This window comes from Aegilops tauschii, chromosome 5 (assembly GCF_002575655.3).
Source record: "Aegilops tauschii subsp. strangulata cultivar AL8/78 chromosome 5, Aet v6.0, whole genome shotgun sequence".
In the NCBI taxonomy this organism is placed as follows: Eukaryota; Viridiplantae; Streptophyta; class Magnoliopsida; order Poales; family Poaceae; genus Aegilops; species Aegilops tauschii.
The window spans coordinates 335,592,413-335,614,698 of record NC_053039.3 but is presented as its reverse complement, the minus strand read 5'-3'; positions in this window follow the sequence as shown (position 1 = coordinate 335,614,698).

Here is a 22,286-nt window from a genome sequence, read left to right as displayed (position 1 = left end):
CTCTCATCTTCCCAATCCGCCTTCTTCTCTTCCTAATCCGATCCATGGCGGACGATCGGAGCAGCTCCAGCGCCAATGGCAACGAGAGCAACGTCGATGCAGCCGCTCTCCGCATTGCTTTGCGCTGCTCCTGTCTAGATCAGGGCGGCGGCTTCAGAGGCAACTCACGGAGCGACGCGCCATCCCTCTTCGCCCGTCGTCGCAGTGTGGGCGACGTTGTCGGGCCGTCCCGTCCGGCACGCAGCACTGGTGGGAGCGCCACCGAGTGAATTGCAAAAAACCAACAGATTTGGGGCTTCATCTGCGGAAAACCACCAGGTCGCTAATCATTTGCAAAAAACACCACACATTCAGTAAACATTTTGCAGTTTGCACTGAACAGGTGATTTAGCCCATTTAATCACTTTCTGACATATGGGGCCGGACTGTAAGAAGCTGACTTGGCAAAATAATCATACACAGACCCCTAATAGATTTAAAAAAAAGCAATCAGCCCCCTGGACCATGCAAGGTGAAGCTCTGTGGCTTGGCTGACCTGGATGCGCACGTAGTTGCGGCCGCAGGTGTGGCCGAACGCCATGGCGACGGCCTGATCGACCATGTCGGCGACGCCCTCGGCGGTGAGGCGGGCCATTTCGGCGGGGGACGGCGAGCGCGGGGGGATCGGTGTGCGCCAGCCGGCGGACGGGGTGGCGGAGCCGGAGGCCGTGCCGCCGGAGGAGGACCCGGAGCCGATGGAGACGACGAGCAGGTCGTCGACGCCGGCGGCGAGGGGGAACTCCTGCTTGTTGTGCAGCACGTGCGTGATGGCCGCCGCGGCGGGGTTGCCCATGGCTGCCACGCCACCGGACGCAGCGGCGATGGCCGTAAGGCCGTTCATGAAGCAGACCGCGGCCGCACAGACGTCTCGGAGGCGGAAGTCGAAGCTGTCCGACGACCTCTCCCCGCGCCGGAACAGCGCGGCCCACCTCCCGCGCCATCCACCTCCACCTCCGCCCCACCCGCCCTTCCCGAGGCTCGCCGCCACGAACGCCAGCGCGTCCGTGGCCGTATACTTCGTGGGGGAGGGGACGCGTTGACCTCGTTCGCCTGCCCTCTGCCCGGCGGCAGAAGCATCCAAGCCGTGTCGTGAGGACGGCTGGACACATCACCAGGGCGCACCATGCTGGGCAGGTCGGCCACCGCGACGCGCCTTGCCGGCCGGTGTGCCCCCCTGTCGCTGCGCGCGAGGAAGGAGATGCCCTTCGTGGGGGAGGGGGAGGGGGAGGGGCTTGATTGCTTTTTTTAAGATCCAGGGAGGTATATGTCAATTTGTTGCCAAATCAGCTCCTTACATTGCGGCCCCACTTGTCAGAAAGTGGTTAAACGGGCTAAAGCACCTAATCAGTGCTTTTTGCAAAAAGTTCACTGAATGCGCGGTGATTTTTGCAAATGATTAGCGACCTGGTGGTTTTCCGCAGATGAAGCCCCAAATGTGATGGTTTTTTGCAATTCACTCAGCGCCACCAGCTTCGCCCCAATCCAAGTACGCCGCCTAGCCGCCACCCCGTCCATTATACCTCTGGAGAGCGTCCACGGGCACCGTTGGTGCTTGTGCCCTTGCCGGTGTCGGGTCGGTCGAGGACGCCCGAGTTGAGGGTGCGGGCAGCAAGGTACGAGCAGCAAAACGTGAGGGAGGCCATGGCGGCGCCAAGACGGGTCCGCGAGGCGTCGGGCCCTCGCGCGAGCACCCATCGATCCCGAGGATGTGATCATTGCGTCCGTCCTCCGGCGCTCCCTAACAACTGCGGAGGCGATTACGCGGCGGCTATGGCGGAAGAACACCAAAGCGCTCCGGCTCGCTACCGAGCTGTCGGAGCGCGGGGCGTCGGTGAAGGCAAGGAGGCACGCCGAGGAGCAGGAACGCTTGCTTTGGAGGTTTGTCGGGGGTCACATGGAGCTGTCCGACGACGGCTCAAGCTCCGACAACGACGACAACGACCCTCCGGCAGCTGAAGCCTACACCGAAGGCCAAAGTAGCACCGCCAATCGCAAGGGGAAGGGGGCGGCTCGCCCTTCCCCGTTTAATTAAGTTTTTTTATCGTATGTTTAGGGTACTGTCCGATTGAAACTGCTTCTTTTGATTGTCCGATGATCGTTTCTGCTATAATTATGTCCGATTTAACTAGATTTCATGCTAGTTTGTTGATCTATGTAGTTTTATTTTAGTACGTGAATGTATTTCATGAATATAAAAGGCAAAAATTGAGATACACGGGTGCGAACGCATTTAAATAAGGAGTGCCCAGCGTCAGCAGACACGTCTGAACGCGTCCGCGAAGGTTTAAGAGTCCGGATTTGCTAAATCCGACCGTAGATGCTCTTAGACGAGCCTTGCAATTGTGTATACTCGAGACGGATCTGACCACAGGTGCCCTTCCAATCGACGACAGCGTCAGGCTGGCCTTGGAGCTCAAGTTTGCATGAGAAAAATGACGCGCCTATCATCAATCCGTTAGGTGGACGTGTGCAGCGGAGACGTGTCCATCAGCCAGTTCAGCAGGACGCGCCGGTCGTCTGGACGCAAGAAGAAGAGTCAAGAGATGTGCAGGGACGACTTTGACCTCACCGGAGAGGTCGTCGGCCACATTGACGCGGCCGCCGTGGGTTATCCCACCGCCAGCCATCCATTCCTATCGCCTCTAGGTTTGGGAACTCTTTTAATGCTTCGTCCTCACACCTGTCCGCCGGTCTCCCTCTAGCGTGATGGTTAATTCCTTCCTTCAGGTCCCACAGTTCTTCTCAGGAGTGCTAAATAAAAAGAAGAAGAGTCAAGACGCGTGCGAGGTTCTTTTTCTTGTCGTTCATCTTCTTTATTACTCCCAAGTATGATTACGTGCGTGAGGACGCACGTACGCGCACCGTCTCCGGTCATCTCGACAAGCCATCTTATGTCGCTGTAGCAGCTGAAAATTTGGCCGTGCATGTTAGCAAAATTGCTTACGGATGGTGTGATTACAAGTCAGCAATGTAACAACTCGTAAACAAGAACGGTTAATTCCGTAAAAAGCACTTGAATGTTAAAGTAACTGTTTAACTATTTACAAGTCGTCTGAATTTAAAATTTGGGTCGGGCGATCTCAGGCAGGCTCGCCGGTAGCATGGTGGTGGGTGGTGGTTGAGGGGAGGGTTGGACGACGAGGCTGGGACGGGAGTGCCGGCGGCCGCGGGCGGTGGAGGCCAAGGTACGCAGGGCGGTTGTGAGGCTCGAGGTTGAAGATGAACATCACCATCCGTTTTACATGTAATGCTAAGAACAGATCAACTGAACCAAATTGATTTTTCATTTACCTGACTTCTAGCCAGTCCCTTAAAGTAAACCCAACTGTTAAAATAACATGATCTCCATCGTACAACAACACAAAGCACCAACATGGGACTTTGAGTCACTCCGAAAAAAGGATCAACCCATGTGGCACTCTTGAGAGCGGCATGTGCGATGGATTGGCTACATCACAACAGTCCCGTCTACCAGTCTTTTCCCCTAGTCGTCACCTAGGAGGCCGCCTTCTGAACGTCGCGCGGCGTCGAGGTTTCTCACGGTGCTCTGGTGGCGCCTCCTGCAATCCCTGCGTGGGACGGCTGCTGTGGCAATGACTTGTATCACACAATGTTTGCACACCATGGTGATATAGGACAATGCTCGTGGGCATGGATCGGGATGCGCGACGCCGATATGGCGGTTGTACGCTCTTGATCAAGCGGCGGTTGCGCTCGCGTGGACATGCATCAGCGATAGTGATTTACCTTTTCTGCTCCAGATTCGGCCATGTAGGCCCATGTGTCAGCGAGCCTAGGCATGGATCTCTCCGATGAGGTGGTAGTCAGCGGTGGTGTGCTCCGCGATCGCTGTTGATCCTTAATCCTTATGGTGACCACTATAGCCTGTGGCGGCGGACTCTTTACAGATTGCGATGGCCATCAAAAAGTCTCTGAGAGACTTCCTCTCTCCAGATCTAGTGGTTGACTTTAGCAGGAAGATGCAAACTATGAACGATGGGTTGACGCAGAGGGATAGTTGTGCGGCGGTCGCACATCACATGTAATTGCTGGGATTGCAGAAAAGTGGTGGCCGCAATACATAAGTTACGTTGATGGTGGTGCTAGTCAAGCACTGCTACCTCTTGAGCATGCGTTGGTTTTCCCTTGAGGAGGAAAGGGTGATGCAGCAAAGTAGCGTAAGTATTTTCCTCAGTTTTTGAGAATCAAGGTATCAATCCAGTAGGAGACTACACGCAAGTCACCTCGTATTTACACAAACAAATAAGAACCTTGCAACCAACGCAATAAAGGAGTTGTCAATCCCTTCACGGCCACTTGCAAAAGTGAGATCTGGTAGAGATAATAAGATAAATATTTTTGGTATTTTGATAATATAAACTGAAAGTAAATATTGCAAAGTAAAATAGATTGGAAACTTGTCAGGGGATGGACCCCGGGCAGGCAACGGAACCCGGATCCTCTTCAAAAAACAACGGGGCTAGCACCGCCCCTCAATACCGGCACGCGCTTGGCCGGGTCGCTCGGCCCGGCCAAGCCCCGCAAGCCGGCCAGACTAGCCGACCCGGCAAGACACGTCGACTCGGCCTCAACAATTAGCGCAAGACAGCCGAACCCGGCACGGCCAAAGCCTCCTCACCAAGCCAGCGCCACCCATGGCGTGCTACGCAATCCAGCCGCGGGTCAACTCCCGTCCCATCCAGGCCGTATGATGGGGACGAGACTTCAATCAACGATGACCGAGGCAATAGTGCCCCGCCCATGCCTCTGGTCAGCAGGAACGTGGCAACAGTGCCGCTCACCTACCCGCTGACCAGGGCCGGCGTGGCTACAGTGCCCCCGCCCTCACCGCTGACGACAGCAAGCGGCAACCTGACGGAGAGCACTGTACACGACTCGACTCGGCCACGCCCTGACGATCGACAAGACGGCGCACAGTCCCCCTAGGCATGCGGGGCCCGCACCTAGGGGAACCCGGCGAACCACAAGCCCTCAGCGGGACCCAGCCCGGGTCCCCGGACACCGACAATACGGACCCACCGACTTGTAACATTACCATTGTACCCCCGGGGGGTTGGACTATAAAACCCCCCGGGAGCCCACGATCATTCGAGGGGCGAGCGAGAGGACTAGCCACGAAACAGCAACACCGGAGAGAAGGAGCAGGCCAAGCCTTGGTCAGCTTCCTTCCTCCTCCATACAGCTCCACGAGCAACATTGTACTATCGATCATCCAACTACACTCGGCAGGACTAGGGGTATTATCTCTCCGGAGAGCCCCGAACCTGGGTATGTCCGGCGTCCCGTGCCCGCTCATGCCAACCTCGCCTTTGGAGTCCACCAGCGCCCTCGAGCCTCCTCCTCTCTTTAGCCATCCCTTGGCATCTGTCGTGCGCCCACCACAACAGTTGGCGCCCACCATGGGGCAGCTCGAGGAGCTGGCCAGGAGCGTGCTTCAGACGGGGCCCTTCTCCTGCACCGACGAGTCTGTCGTGCTGGCGGACGACGTCGTCGGCGCGCTTGCCGCCTCCTTCGCGGCGCTGCGCATCTCCGATGCGTTCGCGGCCGGCGAGTACCCCAGCGAGGTGCTCAGCTACTCCGACTCTCCCCTCTCCCTCGGTGGCGGCGTTTCCGCCGGGGCAATGGACGTCCTTGTGGAGGTCTTCGTCACCGGCGATGGCGCCTCCTCCTCGTCGAGCAAGACGAGGAAGGCTGCCGAAGCCAGGGCCGCAGCGGATCGGATCGAGCCGTCCGATCCGTTGCGCGCCGCGATGCAGAGCCTCCGCACCCCCATCGGCACCGACGTCGACGCCACCAACGTCGCTGAGGCCCGAACCCAGCTCGAGGAAAGGCGCCAGCAGATGCTGGACCTATCTGAGACGCTCGCCGCCACTCAGCGTCGCCTGGACGCCGCTCAGCTGGAGCGCGACGCCGCCTACGGATTCACGCCCGTCGCGGCCAAGCCAAGCCGAGTCGCCGATGTGCGTGCCCGGGGAGGAGCGATCGGCCGGGCCCTCGGCGCCGTCCCAACCGTCTACGAGACCCCAGCGAAGAACATGCGCGCTGCCCAGGCAGCCGTAGTCGGCCTGGACCAGCTCGCGGGTGAGGAGCTGAAAGAGCCCATCGGGCGGATGCGTGAACTCCTCCACGTCGCCAACACCCAGCAGGACCGCCTCAACCAGCTCGCCAAGCCGGCGGGATCCGGCTCCGCCCGCCTTGGCAGGCCCGACGAACTTCTGCACACCGCTTTCTCGCCATCCGGCGAGGCGCACTCCGGCCGAGCCCGGACTCGGCGCGACCCGGCCGCTACAGCCGCCGGCGGATTGGGCGACGAGCCCGTCCTGGAGATCCAGCGCGGACCCGGCCAGCATGGCCGACGTCCGGCTCCAACCGACTCGGCCCCCCGTGGCCTGACCGCAAGTCGACTCGGCCCGCGCGCCATCGACGACGCCGACGCTCGCCACCGCCTCGATCAGCTCGCTCGCTCCCTGGAGGTGGAGGAGAGCGGCGCTATCGGGCCGGCGTGCTTCGGCCCGCGCATCCGGGAGGAGCCCTTCCCTAAAAGATTCATGCTCCCCCGCGACACCCCCAAGTACAACGGGACGGTGAAGCCAGAAGACTGGCTCACCGACCACACCACGACCATTGGCATCACCGGTGCCAATCGTCGTCTCGCCGTGCGCTACGCACCGCTCATGCTCCAAGGGTCGGCCTGCACGTGGTTGAACAGCCTGCCGATGGGCAGCATCAACACGTGGGTGGACTTCGAGGAAGCCTTCGTCCGCAACTTCACGGGGACCTACAAGCGACCCGGCCGCCCTAGCCAGCTCGCCATGTGCGTGCAAGGGCCTACGGAGACCGGTCGCGAGTACCTCGCACGCTGGACCGAGCTCCAGAACAGCTGCGAGGGCGTCCATGAAGTCCAGGCGATCTAGTACTTCGTCAGCGGGTGCCGAGACGGCACCCTCCTCAAGCACAAGCTCTTACGCTCCGAGTCGGCCACCATGGCCGCGCTCATGGTGACGGCGGACAAGTACGCCAACGCCGACTCCGCCATGAAGATCCAGGTGGCACTGGATGAAGCCGGCAAGGCGAAGCCGGTTCCCCCTCCGAAGCTGGCCGGCGAAAGCAGCCGGCAGCAGCATCACCAGAACAACAAGCGCAGGGCCGACCAGCCGGCGCTGCGTCATGACAACCGGCTCGTCGCGGCCACCGAGCCCGCGGCGGACCCGGCGGCGAAGCACCGGCAAACCGGCAAGACGGCATGGCAACCCGCCATGAGCTTCGAGCAGATGCTCGACGCCCCCTGCAAGCACCACAGTGGCGCAAGACCCTCCACGCACACGCTTCAGCAGTGCGCCATCACCAAGCGCATCATGAGGGGCGATGTCCCGCCCCCACCGGCTCCGGCTCCAGGCGCGGGACAGCCGCCTCCGCCTCCACCGCCGCCTCCAGCTGGCGGCGCGATGCGCGACGACGCCTACCCGGACCAGAGCGCGGCCTACGTCGTCTTCACCAGCCTTGGCGACGACAAGCGCAGCGAGCGCCTCCTTCGGCAGGAGGTGAACACCGTCGTCCCGGCCAAGCCGGAGTTCATGCATTGGTCGGATCGCACGGTCACCTGGACCCGACAGGATCACCCGACAGTCATGCCGAGCCCGGGTGGTTACGCCCTCGTCCTCAACCCCACCATCGTCGCGCGGCGCACATGCAAGTTCTCCCGAGTCATCATCGACGGCGACAGCAGAATCAACATCCTCTACCGCGACACGATGACCAAGCTCGGCCTTAAGGCCGAGGACCTGGAGCCAACCCGAACGATCTTCCACAGCATCGTGCCCGGCCTCTCCTGCTCCCCCATTGGCCGGGTCCGGCTAGATGTCCTGTTCGGTGACAGCAGCCACTTCCGGCGCGAACCGATCTGGTTCGAGGTGGTGGACCTGTCCAGCGCGTATCACGCGTTGCTGGGCCAGCCCGCGCTCGCCAAGTTCATGGCGGTTCCCCACTACACGTACCTGAAGATGAAGATGCCGGGTCCCAGGGGCCTCATCACCATCACCGGCGATTACCGCAAGTCCCTGGAGTGCGCCCGAGACGGTGCCAAGTTGGCCGAGTCGCTGGTCATTGCCGAGGAGCGGCGCCAGCTCGACCGGATCGTCGCCCTGGTAGGCGAGGCCTCCGCCGCATCGATCCCGACCTCGGACCCGGCCGACGAGGCCGCCTTCAAGCCCTTCAAGGAGACCAAGAAAGTGAAGCTCAACCCAGAAGACCCCGGCTGCAGCAAGTACGTTGTCATAGGCGCCCGCCTCGACAACAAATAGGAAGGCGAGCTCGTCGACTTCCTCCATGAGAATCGGGATATCTTCGCATGGACCCCCAAGGACATGCCGGGTATCCCGAGGAAGTACACCGAGCACAAACTTCACGTCCGCAAGGACGCCAAGCCTGTCCATCAACCCCTACGACGATTTTCCGAAGAGAAGAGAAGAACCATTGGTGAAGAGGTCGCCAAGCTTTTGGCGGCCGGCTTCATAATGGAAGTGTTTCACCCCGAGTGGCTGGCCAATCCAGTCCTCGTCCTAAAGAAGAACAAGATCTGGCGCATGTGTATCGACTACAGGCATGTCCCAAGGATCCGTTCGCCCTCCCGCGCATCGACCAAGTCACCGACTCGACCGCCGGGTGTGAGCTCCTGTCCTTCCTGGACGCTTACTCGGGCTACCACCAGATCAAGCTGGACCCGGCCGACGCCCTGAAGACGTCCTTCATCACGCCCTTTGGGGCGTATTGCTACATCACCACGTCGTTCGGCTTGAAGAACGCCGGCGCCACCTTCCAGCGCTGCATGCAGAAATGCCTGCTGCCGCAACTCGGCCGCAATATCCACGTATACGTGGACGACATCGTGGTGAAGACCAAGCAGCACCTCACGCTCCTCGACGATTTGAAGGAAACCTTCGCCAACCTCCGCGAATACAAGGTCAAGCTTAACCCAGAAAAATGAGTCTTCGGCGTCCCGGCCGGAAAGCTACTCGGCTTCCTCGTGTCGGAACGCGGCATTGAGGCAAACCCGGAGAAGATCAAGGCCATCGAGCGCATGCGCAAGCCGGCTCGGCTGTGTGATGTCCAGAAGTTCACCGGATGCTTGGCCTTGGTCAGCCGGTTTCTAAGCCGGCTGGGCGAGAGGGCGCTACCCCGGTACCAGCTGATGAAGAAGACGAGCCCGTTCGAATGGAACGGCAAGGCAGACGAGGCCTTCCAAGACCTCAAGCGCATGCTCTCCACCGCACCAGTCCTGGCCGCGCCGACCGACAAGGAGCCGCGACCTCGCGGGCGGTCAGCACGGTGCTGGTGGTCGAGCGACCAGAGAAGGGCAAGATCCAAGCCGTCCAGCGCCCAGTCTACTACCTGAGCAAGGTGCTCTCCATCTCCAAGCAGAACTACCCGCACTACCAAAAGATGTGTTACGGCGTGTACTTCACCGCCAAGAAGCTGAAGCAGTATTTCCAAGAGCACGTTGTCCCCGTGGTCAGCACGGCGCCTATCGGAGAAATCATCGGGTGCCGGGATGCCTCTGGCCGGGTTGCCAAGTGGGAAATCCAGCTAGTCGGCCACACCATCCTCTACGAGCCCCGCACCGCGATCAAGTCTCAAGCCCTGGCCGACTTCCTCGTCGACTGGACCGAGACCCAGTACTTGCCGCCGCCTCCCGACTCGACGCATTGGCGCATGCACTTCGACGGGTCCAAGATGCGACTCGGCTTGGGGGCCGGCATCGTACTGTCATCCCCGAAGGGCGACTGGCTCCGCTACGCGCTCCAGATCCACTTCGCCGCCTCCAACAACGTCGCCGAGTACGAAGCCCTTGTGCACGGCCTCCGGCTTGCCAAGGAACTCGGCATCCGGCGCATCCTGTGCTACGGCGACTCGGACCTGGTGGTGCAGCAGTGCTCCGGCGAACGGGACGCCCGTGACTCCAACATGGCAAGCTACCGCTTCCTCGTCCAGAAGCTGTCCGGATCCTTCGAGGGCTGCGAGTTCCTCCACGTCCCGCGCGCGGAGAACGAAGCAGCCGACCCACTCGCCAAGATCGCCTCGTCACGACAAGCCATCCCGTCCGGTGTCTCCCTCGAGCACATGCGCAAGCCGTCCGTCAAGCCATCGCCGGACTCCGAGTCCATCATGTTCCAGACGACCCGGCCGTGGAACGCGGAACTCCTCCGCCCGTTTTACAGTTAGCCGCACAAGCGTATGTATCATCGCCTTTTGTGAACGCATGAAACTATGGGGTCCCCGAACGAGACTCGGGGGCTGCCTTTTGTCGACCAATTTATTGTGTCCCTATTTCCTTGCATCACTATACCATTGAACCCGACCACTGGTCCGACTCGCTCCACCTGGGGGCTCGGGGGCTGGCCGGCTCGGTCGCCACCCCGCTGCCTTACTTGGTGATTCCTGATACAGTTAGTATGCCGCGGTCCCCCACTTCGCCCTAAAGCCACAGATCCAGCTTTGGCTGTCGGCTGGCAAGCACAACGGGCCAAAGCTCCTTCGCGCTTCATACACTAAGTCAAAGGCTGCCGGGTCGATCGACCCGGCCCACCATTCATCAAATGAACAGCCGCACGACCGGCTACTCGCCAACCGGCTTCGCCGGATTGCCGCCAGCCGGCCCAGTGGGTGTTTCGCTCGCGCTCAACGTTTCGAGGGACCCAAGTCCTGCGCGCTCCTCTCAAAGAACCGAACTCCTTGTCACGGACCGGAGCCTCGGCCGTCTGACTCGCGGGGGGGGGGGGGGGGGAGGTTTGAGAAAGGAAAAGCGCATGAAATCGGTCCAAAAAAACCGAAGGCAAAAATGCAAAAGCACCCATGACATCTACACAAGTATTTAAGAAAAGGCCCACGGCCCGAGTTCATTACACCCTAAAACCCCCAGTGGGTGGGTGGACCTGCTATTTAACAGATTTTACACAAAGTGTCTCAGGCATCTCCAGCGCCGCGTCGTGACATCGATGGCTCTCCCCTGGCGGCCTCCGGGTCCAGCGAGGTGCCGGTGTCCTCCTCAGCACCCGTGTCGCGGTAGATGCCCGTCTCCTCCGAGCTCCCCTCCGGATCATGGAGGAGCAAGCCGTAGTCGTCGCCGTCCACGGCCCTGCCGTCTTCCGTCCGCTCCGGATGGAACTCGTCGTGGAAGGCGAACTCGGCGATGTAGCTGGCCCGGGAGGCAATCCGGCCGGCTTGCTCCTACAAGAGCTGCTCCGAACCGGCCCGCTGGCCCATCAATGCATCCAGCTGCAGGTCCAGATGCCAGGACAGCGCGAACTGGAGCGCCATCTCAGCACCGGCACGAGCGGCGAAGACGCGCCACTCGCCAAGCCGGTCCGGCCCCATCTCCAACCAACGCGCCAGGCGCAAGAAGCTGCTCGGTTGGACGGAGTCCGGCCATAGGGCCGCCGTCATTGCGGTGCCGGCCTGGGACAGCCGCCCCAACTGCGTTCCCAGGACCTACAGGCGGGCCTCAGCGGCGGCGATGATCTCCGGGAAGGTCCAGGCCACCCGCGGATCCGCCCGGACCCAATGACGCCGGTCGGGTCGCGCTGATAGCGGACGGCTTCCTCCGCCAGCCGCTGTGTCTCTGGGAAGGCCCCTGCCGCAAAGGAAGAAGCGAGTTAGAAGAAGAACAACAAGGAAGAAAAGCCGGATCCCGACCCGGCAGACGACAAGAAAAAGCACTTACTGGAGAAGGACTCTTCCAGGTGCTGCGCCTCAAGCAACGTACCACGCCGCTCCCGCTCGATGGCGCGGTCGCGCTCCTCGAGCGCCTTCTCCAAATCGGCCGCCTTGGCAAGGGCCGCCTTCAGCTCGGCGTCCTTGTCTTCGGCCGTCTTCTCGGCCGCCTCGCGGCGACGGCCCTCGTCCTGACGGGCCCCCTCAGCCGTGGTGACCTGCCCCCGCAGGCGATGCACCTCGGCCTGGAGCCGGCCCTTATCGTCGGCCAGCTGGCCGCGCTGCTGGTCCGCCTCTACCAGGGCCTGCTGCGCCTCTGCCACCTTGACGGCTTCCGCCTTAAGGAGCTCCACCTCGGCCTCGAGGCGGCTCTTGTGACCCGCCAGCCGCTCATGCAGCCGGTTGGCCTCGTCGAGAGACCGCCGAGCCGCGGCCGCCTCCGCCCTCGCCTGCGCCGCCTCGACGCCAAGACGGCCGGTGTCGGCAACGAGCCGGTCGTAGTGATGACCGGCCCGAAGCAGACGAGTCCGCCAGGACAGCACCTCGGCTGCGAAAAAGAAGGACTCAGCAGAAGAAAAAAGCAAGACTTAAGATTTGGCCAACTGTTACACAGTTGGCCCGAATCTCGGGGGCTACACCCAGTGGGTGCGCTAGCGCGCCCCCAGTAGAAAAGAGCACAAGAATACCTGCGGCGACGCGGAGCTCCTCCTCCTTGGCGGCAAGCTGCTCCATGAGCTCCCGGTGCTTGCCCAGGAGAAGATTGTAGGCGGCGACCCGGAAGGCATCGAGATGCTGAAGAAAGCAGAAATCAGAACAAGGCCAACACTCTAAAGATTCGACCCAACTACTACGTAGTTGGCCCGAACCTCGGGGGCTACACCCAGTGGGTGCGCTGGCGCGCCCCCACAAAGAAGAAATTAAAAGAAGACTTACCAGAACGGCGCGCTCCAGGTCGCGCGTCCACTCCACCTCGGCCTGGGCGAAGGCCTCGAGCCGTTCCGTCCGGCCTCGCAGGCGGCGACTGACGGCGTCCAGCGCCGCCTCCTCCTGGGTCTGAGGCCCGAAGACAACGGCGCCCCCGCTCCGCACCGGCTGCGGCACGGCAGCTCGGCGTCCTCCCTGCCGGGGCACCAAGGCGTACTCCCCGCTGGCCGCTCCCGACGCGGCCAGCACCTCCTCCGACGCCCCTCCCAGCGCCGACGACGACCCGGACGCCGGGACGCCCTGCGTCGCCGTCTCCGGCCCAGCTGCCAAGGTGGCCTCCGGCACCGCCGCCCGCGGTGCCTCCTCCAAAACCGGCGGCGCCTCCGACACCGCCGCCCGCAGCGTCTCTTCCAAAACGACGCCGCCTCCACCACCATCAGTCCCCGCTCGCTCGACCACGTCGGCCCGCGGCGGGGTGTCATCCTCCACCTCCACGACCTCCCGGTCGGGGATCACCACCTCAGCCCGGCCTCCACGGCCGCGCTCCCTCACCGACGACGGCTCAAAGACAGTCGCCGCCACCACCGTGCCCTCTGGCATCTCGCGCCAGGCCGGCTCCGCGCCGGGTCACGCCCATGCCGCCGCCGCGTCGGTCCAAGCACGGACCGACGCCGCCTCTAGCTCCGCCTCAGCCCGGTTCCTGTCCCGCCAGGCCAAGGCTTCGGCGTCGTTCGGATCCAGACCGAGGTCCGAGTCGGCCCGTCTCTCCACCTCGGCCTGGTCGGCGAGGTCGGACCGGCTCCTGCGGAACGCGGCCCCTTCGGCGGTCGCGGCTTCCGCCGCCGCCCTCGCCAGAGCGATTGGCGACCTGGAGAAGAAGACAAAATGAGCAGAAAAGAAACAAGACTAGCTCAAGAAAAAAATCTGAGCGCAAACGAGAGATGAAGCTTACCCCGCCAAGACCGGGACCGGGGTTGGCCTCCTGTGCCCGCCGCCGCGCTTCCTCTTGGCCGGCCTCCCGGCCCCGGCCGGGTCCGCCGTGCGCTTCGGGGCCCGGGGTCGTGGGGCGACGCTGTCTTTCCCATGCGGGCAGCTCGGCACCGCCCCGTGCGAGGACCCGGCTCCGCTCGCGTCGTCGCCTCCCCCGCCCAACACCACTACACTAACAACTGGCGTCAGCATCGACCGTTTCGTGCCGCGGTCAGCAATTCAAGACACATGAAGAAAAACACAAGACTTACCCACGCGACGCCCAGCGCCGGCGTCGGACTCGGCCTCCTCCTCCCCTCCATGAGTCGCGGGCTCCTCTGGCGCCACCGGCTCCACCTGCGACGGGGCCCGGGCGTAAGGATGCCGAATTGCGTTCAGAAGTACCCCCCGCGTCGCGTCAGGACGGATGAGAAGGTGCGCGGCAGCAAAGTAAGAAGACCAGACACTCACCTGCGGCGCCGGGTTTGACTGGCTGTATGGCGCCTTGCCGAACCGCCAGTCCTCCCCAAGGTTGGCCTTGGAGATGTCATTCACGCCACGCGCGACCTGCTCCGCGGACAGCCGCGTCGACCCCATGCGGTTGGGGTCTTGAAGGCCGACCATTTCGCCGATGAGGCAGGAGCGCCCCTGAAGCGGAAGGACCCGGCGCATGATGAACGCGGCGAGGAGGTCGGTGCCGGTGAGCCCCTCATGCGTCCTCATCACCGTCAGCTGCTCGCAGAGATTAACAATCTCCTGCGACGGGCGCCTGGGCGAGTAGCCCCAGTTCGTCTTCGCCCGCGGCGGTGCGATGGCGAAGGCCGGAAGGTTGATGCGATCCGCACCAAGGTTGCGGACGTAGAAGAAGGAGTTCTGCCACTTCTTGGCAGAATCCTCCAGCGGGATCTTGGGGAAATCCGCCCCCGGCCTCTTCGAGATGACGGCGGCGCCGCAATCGGCGAACTCCCCGGCCGACGGGCCCTGCTGCTTCAAGGAGAAGAAGCGCGCCCAGAGGTCGATCATAGGCTCGACCCCCAGGTACCCCTCGCAGAGGGTGACAAAGCCGGAGAGCTGGACGATGGCGCCGGCGCCAAGATGATGCGGCTGGAGCCCAAAGAAATCCAGGAACGCGTGGAAGAAGGTGCTCGACGGCAGCCCGAACCCGCGCTCGAAGTGAGTGAGGAAGACCACGTGCTCCTGCCCCTCGGGCCGAGGCCTCTGCTCGCCGCGCGGCAGGCGGACGCCGACGTCTGTCTCCCGCGGCAGGCGCCGCGTCGCCCGGAGTTGGGCGATGTCCTCGGAGGTGACATTCAAACCCATCCAAGAGCCCGATGGCAGCGAAATGATCAAAGGAAGAAGAAGGAAGATGGACGGCGAAGGAGTTCTGCTCGGAGCAGCGGGCACCGCAGTGCGTCAATTGCAAAGAGCGGAGCGAGAGCAAAGGGACAGGAGGGCGCGAGCGAGAATAATGTCCGCCGCCCCCTGCCCCCCGATTTAGAACCCTCGGTTTGAACGTGGGGAAGTGGGGAAGTGGGATCGTCTGCATGCGCCCGTTCCACTACCCCGTAATAAGTGCGCACGTACACGCGCAGTAACTGCCCGGGGAAGAGCAACCGGCCCCCGGACGCCGCAATAAATCCGCGCGCTTGGGCCGAGGGCGCACGGCGGTGGGTCCCAGCCCGTCGCCCGGTCCTGTCACGCGCGTGGCCTGTCAGGCCCCTCCGACTTCCGGGCACCACGTGGCGCCCGCGCAGAGCTCGAGGGGTTGCCCCAAGATTCGGCGGACTTCTCGGTCCCCGCCACAGCCGGGATGCCACGATCCGGTTTCCGAGAAAACCGGCACACAGTGGGTGTTGCCAGACCCGGCGCTCGCAGAATCCACTTTGCTTAAGGGGGAAACTGTGAAGGCCCACTCATCCGAAGACGGCGGACCTTCACAGCTTCGGGGACTACTGTCGGGGGGATGGACCCCGGGCAGGCAACGGAACCCGGATCCTCTTCAAAAAACAATGGGGCTGGCACCGCCCCTCAATACCGGCACGCGCTTGGCCGGGTCGCTCGACCCGGTCAAGCCCCGCAAGCCGGCCAGACTAGCCGACCCGGCAAGACACGTCGACTCGGCCTCAACAACTAGCGCAAGACAGCCGAACCCGGCACGGCCAAAGCCTCCTCACCAAGCCAGCGCCACCCATGGCGTGCTACGCAATCCAGCCGCGGGTCAACTCCCGTCCCATCCAGGCCGTATGATGGGGACGAGACTTCAATCAATGATGACCGAGGCAACAGTGCCCCGCCCATGCCTCTGGTCAGCAGGAACGTGGCAACAGTGCCCCTCACCTACCCGCTGACCAGGGCCGGCGTGGCTACAGTGCCCCCGCCCTCACCGCTGACGACAGCAAGCGGCAACCTGACGGAGAGCACTGTACGCGACTCGACTCGGCCACGCCCTGACGATCGACAAGACGGCGCACAGTCCCCCTAGGCATGCGGGGCCCGCACCTAGGGGAACCCGGCGAACCACAAGCCCTCAGCGGGACCCAGCCCGGGTCCCCGGACACCGACAATACGGACCCACCGACTTGTAACATTACCATTGTACCCCCGGGGGGTTGGACTATAAAACCCCCCGGGAGCCCACGATCATTCGAGGGGCGAGCGAGAGGACTAGCCACGAAACAGGAACACCGGAGAGAAGGAGCAGCCCAAGCCTTGGCCAACTTCCTTCCTCCTCCATACAGCTCCAGGAGCAACATTGTACTATCGATCATCCAACTACACTCGACAGGACTAGGGGTATTATCTCTCCGGAGAGACCCGAACCTGGGTATGTCCGGCGTCCCGCGCCCGCTCATGCCAACCTCGCCTCTGGAGTCCACCAGCGTCCTCGAGCCTCCTCCTCTCTTTAGCCATCCCTTGGCATCTGCCGTGCGCCTACCACGACAAAACTTATATGATGGAAAATAGACCCGGGGGCCATAGGTTTCACTAGCGGCTTCTCTCAAGATAGCATAAGTATTACGGTGGGTGAACAAATTACTGTCGAGCAATTGATAGAAAAGTGCATAGTTATGAGAATATCTAGGCATGATCATGTATATAGGCATCACGTCCGAGACAAATAGACCAAAACGATTCTGCATCTACTACCATTACTCCACACGTCGACCACTATCCAGCATGCATCTAGAGTATTAAGTTCATAAGAACAGAGTAACGCATTAGGCAAGATGACATGATGTAGAGGGATAAACTCAAGCAATATGATATAAGCCCCATATTTTTATCCTCGATGGCAACAATACAATACGTGCCTTGCTGCCCCTGCTGTCACTGGGAAAGGACACCGCAAGATTGAACCCGAAGCTAAGCACTTCTCCCATTGCAAGAAAGATCAATCTAGTAGGCCAAACCAAACTGATAATTCGAAGAGACTTGCAAAGATAACAAATCATACATAAAAGAATTCAGAGGAGATTCAAATATTGTTCATAGATAATCTTGATCATAAACCCGCAATTCATCGGATTTCGACAAACACACCGCAAAAAGAGTTACATCGAATAGATCTCCAAGAAGATCGAGGAGAACTTTGTATTGAGATCCAAAGAGAGAGAAGAAGCCATCTAGCTAATAACTATGGGCCCGAAGGTCTGTGGTAAACTACTCACACATCATCGGAGAGGCTATGGTGTTGATGTAGAAGCCCTCCATGATCGATTCCCCTTTCGGTGGAGCGCCGGAAAAGGCCCCAAGATGGGATCTCACGGGTACAGAAGGTTGCGGCGGTGGAAATAGGGTTTCGTGGTGCTCCTGGATGTTTTTGGGGTATATGGGTATATGTAGGAGGAAGAAGTAGGTCAGTGGAGCTGCGAGGGGCCCACGAGGGTGGGGGCGCGCCTCTCTGCCTCGTGGCCTCCTCGCTTCGTTCTTGACGTCCACTCCAAGTCCCTTGGATCACGTTTGTTCCAAAAATAACTCTCCCGAAGGTTTCATTCCGTTTGGATTCCGTTTGATATTCCTTTTCTACAAAACACTGAAATAGGCAAAAACAACAATTTGCACTGGGCCTTCGGTTAGTAGGTTAGTCCCAAAAATAATATAAAAGTATATAATAAAGCCCATTAAACATGCAAAACAAATAATATAATAGCATGGAACAATCAAAAATTATAGATATGTTGGAGACATATCAAGCATCCCCAAGCTTAATTCCTGCTCGTCCTCAGTAGGTAAATGGTAAAAATAGAATTTTTGATGTGGAATGCTACCTAGCATAATTCTTAATGTAATTTTCTTTAATGTGGCATGAATGTTCAGATCCGAAAGATTCAAGGCAAAAGTTTAATATTGACATAAAAATAATAATACTTCAAGCATACTAACTAAGCAATCATGTCTTCTCAAAATAACATGGCCAAAGAAAGTTCATCTCTACAAAATCATATAGTTTGGTCATGCTCCATTTTCGTCACACAACAATGCTCTCATCATGCACAACCCCGATGACAAGCCAAGCAATTCTATCTCAAACTTTTTTCAACTTTCACACAATACATGAGCGTGAGCCATGGATATAGCACTATGGATGGAATAGAATATAATGATGGGGGTTATGTGGAGAAGACAAAAAAGGAGAAAGTCTCACATTGACGCGGCTAATCAAAGGGCTAGGGAGATGCCCATCAATTGATGTCAATGCAAGGAGTAGGGATTGCCATGCAACGGATGCACTAGAGTTATAAATATATGAAATCTCAACAAAAGAAACTAAGTGGGTGTGCATCCAACTTGCTTGTTCACGAAGACCTAGGGTATTTCAGGAAGCCCATTGTTGGAATATACAAGCCAAGTTCTATAATGAAAAATTCCCACTAGTATATGAAAGTGACAAAACAAGAGACTCTCTATCATAAAGATCATGGTGCTACTTTGAAGCACAAGTGTGGAAAAAAGAGAGGATAGTAGCATTGTCCCTTTTTATTTCTTTTCTTTTTTTGGGCCTTTTTTTGGCCTTTCTCTTTTTTCTTTTTCTTTTTTTATTTCTTCTTTTTTTATTTGGGACAATGCTCTATTAATGATGATCATCACACTTCTATTTATCTACAACTCAATGATTACAACTCAATACTAGAACAAAATATTACTCTATATGAATGCCTTCGGCGGTATACTGATACGCCCATTTTGCATCATGCTTTTATATCGATATTTATTGCATTATGGGCTGTTATTACACGTTATGTCACAATACTTATCCCTTTTCTCTCTTATTTTACAAGGTTTACATGAAGAGGGAGAATGTCGGCAGCTGGAATTCTGGGCTGGAAAAGGAGCAAATATTAGAGACCTATTCTGCACAACTCCAAAAGTCCTGAAACTTCACGGAGGCACATTTTGGAATATATAAAAAATACTAGAGAAAGAAGAGGGGGCCCACACCCTGGCCACGAGGGTGGGGGCGCGCCCTCCTGCCTCATGGGCCCCCTGGCAGGCCTCCCGTGCCCATCTTCTGCTATATGTAGTCTTTTACCCTGGAAAAAATAATAAGCAAGCTTTCGGGACGAAACACCGCCGCCACGAGGCGGAACCAATCTAGGGCTCGGGCGGAGCTGTTCTGCCGGGGAAACATCCCTCCGTGAGGGGGAAATCATCACCATCGTCATCACGAACGATCCTCTCATCGGGAGGGGGTCAATCTCCATCAACATCTTCACCAGCACCATCTCCTCTAAAACCCTAGTTCATCTCTTGTATCCAATCTTTGTCCCAAAGCCTCAGATTGGTACCTGTGGGTTGCTAGTAGTGTTGATTACTCCTTGTAGTTGATGCTAGTTGGTTTATTTGGTGGAAGATCATATGTTCAGATCCTTTATGCATATTAATACCCCTCTGATTATGAACATGAATATGATTTGTGAGTAGTTATGTTTGTTCCTGAGGACATGGGAGAAGTCTTGCTATAAGTAGTCATGTGAATTTGGTATTCGTTCGATATTTTGATGAGATGTATGTTGTCTTTCCTCTAGTGGTGTTATGTGAACGTCGACTACATGACACTTCATCATTGTTTGGGCCTAGAGGAAGGCATTGGGAAGTAATAAGTAGATGATGGGTTGCCAGAGTGACAGAAGCTTAAACCCTAGTTTATGAGTTGCTTCGTAAGGGGCTGATTTGGATCCATATGTTTCATGCTATGGTTAGGTTTACCTTAATACTTCTTTTGTAGTTGCGGATGCTTGCAATAGGGGTTAATCATAAGTGGGATGCTTGTCTAAGGAAGGGCAGCACCCAATCACTGGTCCACCCACATACCAAATTATCAAAGTAACGAACGCTAATCATATGAGCGTGATGAAAACTAGCTTGACGATAATTCCCATGTGTCCTCGGGAGCACTTTCCTTCATATAAGAGTTTGTCCAGGCTTGTCCTTTGCTACAAAAAGGATTGGGCCACCTTGCTGCACCTTGTTTACTTTTGTTACTTGTTACCCGTTACAAATTACCTTATCACAAAACTATCTGTTACCGATAATTTCAGTGCTTGCAGAGAATACCTTACTGAAAACCGCTTGACATTTCCTTCTGCTCCTCCTTGGGTTCGACACTCTTACTTATCGAAAGGACTACGATAGATCCCCTATACTTGTGGGTCATCAAGACTCTTTTCTGGCGTCGTTGCCGGGGAGTGAAGCGCCTTTGGTATGTGGAATTTGGTAAGGAAAAATTTATATAGTGTGCTGAAATTTACTGTCACTTGTTACTATGGAACATAATCCTTTGAGAGGCTTGTTCGGGGTATCGTCACCCCAACCAGTAGAGAAAAGAGTTGCTCCTCAACCTACTGAACCTACTGAAAATCTTTACTTTGAAATTCCTTCGGGTATGATAGAGAAGCTGCTAGCTAATCCTTTTACAGGAGATGGAGCATTGCATCCCGATTTGCACCTAATCTATGTGGATGAAGTTTGTGGATTATTTAAACTTGCAGGTATGCCCGAGGATGTTATCAAGAAGAAGGTCTTCCCTTTATCTTTGAAGGGAAAGGCATTGACATGGTTTAGGCTGTGTGATGATATGGGATCATGGAACTACAACCGATTGAAATTGGAATTTCATCAGAAGTTTTATCCTATGCATCTTGTTCATCGTGATCGTAATTATATATATAATTTTTGGCCTCGAAAAGGAGAAAGCATCGCTCAAGCTTGGGGGAGGCTTAAGTCAATGTTATATTCATGCCCCAATCATGAGCTCTCAAGAGAAATTATTATTCAAAAAAATTATGCTCGGCTTTCTCTCAACAATCGCTCCATGCCCGATACTTCTTGTACTGGATCTTTTATGATGAAGACTATTGAATTCAAATGGGATTTATTGGAAATAATTAAACGCAACTCTGAAGATTGGGACCTCGACAAAGATAAGGAGTCAAGTATAACACCTAATTTTCATTGTGTTAAATCTTTTATGGATACCGATGTTTTTTGTGAATTTCGCACTAAATATGGACTTGACTCTGAGATAGTAGCTTCTTTCTGTGAATCCTTTGCTACTCATGTTGATCTCCCTAAGGAGAAGTGGTTTAAATATAATCCTCCCATTGAAGTAAAAGTAGATGCACCTATTAAAGTTGAAGAAAAGACTATCACTTATAATGTTGATCCTATTGTTCCTACCGCTTATATTGAGAAACCACCTTTCCCTGTTAGAATAAAGGATCATGCTAAAGCTTCAACTGTGGTTCGTAAGAGTAATACTAGAACACCTACACCCCCTGAGAAAATTAAAGTTTAACCTAGTATTGCTATGGTTAAATATCTCTTGGCTGATAATATTGATGGGCAAGTTTTTTACTTCTGTGATGAAGCTGCTAGAATTGCTAGACCTGATACTAAAAATAAACATAGACCTGTTGTAGGCATGCCTGTTATTTCTGTTAAAATAGGAGATCATTGCTATCATGGCTTATGTGATATGGGTGCTAGTGCAAGTGCAATACCTCATTCCTTATACAAAGAAATTATGCATGATATTGCACCTGCTGAGATAGAGGAAATCGATGTTACAATTAAGCTTGCCAATAGAGACATTATTTCCCGAGTTGGGATTGTTAGAGATGTTGAAGTCTTGTGTGGAAAGTTAAATATCCTGCTGATTTTCTTGTTCTTGGTTCTCCACAAGATAACTTTTGTCCCATTATATTTGGTAGACCCTTCTTGAATGCTGTTAATGCAAGGATAGACTGCAAAAAGGATGTTGTTACTATTGGTTTGGGGGATATGTCTCATGAGTTTAATTTTGCTGAATTTCGTAGACAACCCCATGATAAAGAATTGCCTAGTAAAGATGACATTATTGGTCTTGCTTCTATTGGCGTGCCTCCTAATGATCCTTTAGAACAATATTTGCTCGACCATGAAAATGATATGTTTATGAATGAAAGAATGGAAATAGATGAAGTATTCTTTAAACAGGGACCTATTTTGAAACACAACTTGCTTGTTGAAATCTTAGGGGACCCCCCTCCACCCAAGGGTGATCCCGTGTTTGAGCTTAAACCATTACCTGATACTCTCAAATATGATTATCTTGATGTGAAAAAGATATATCCTGTTATTATTAGTGC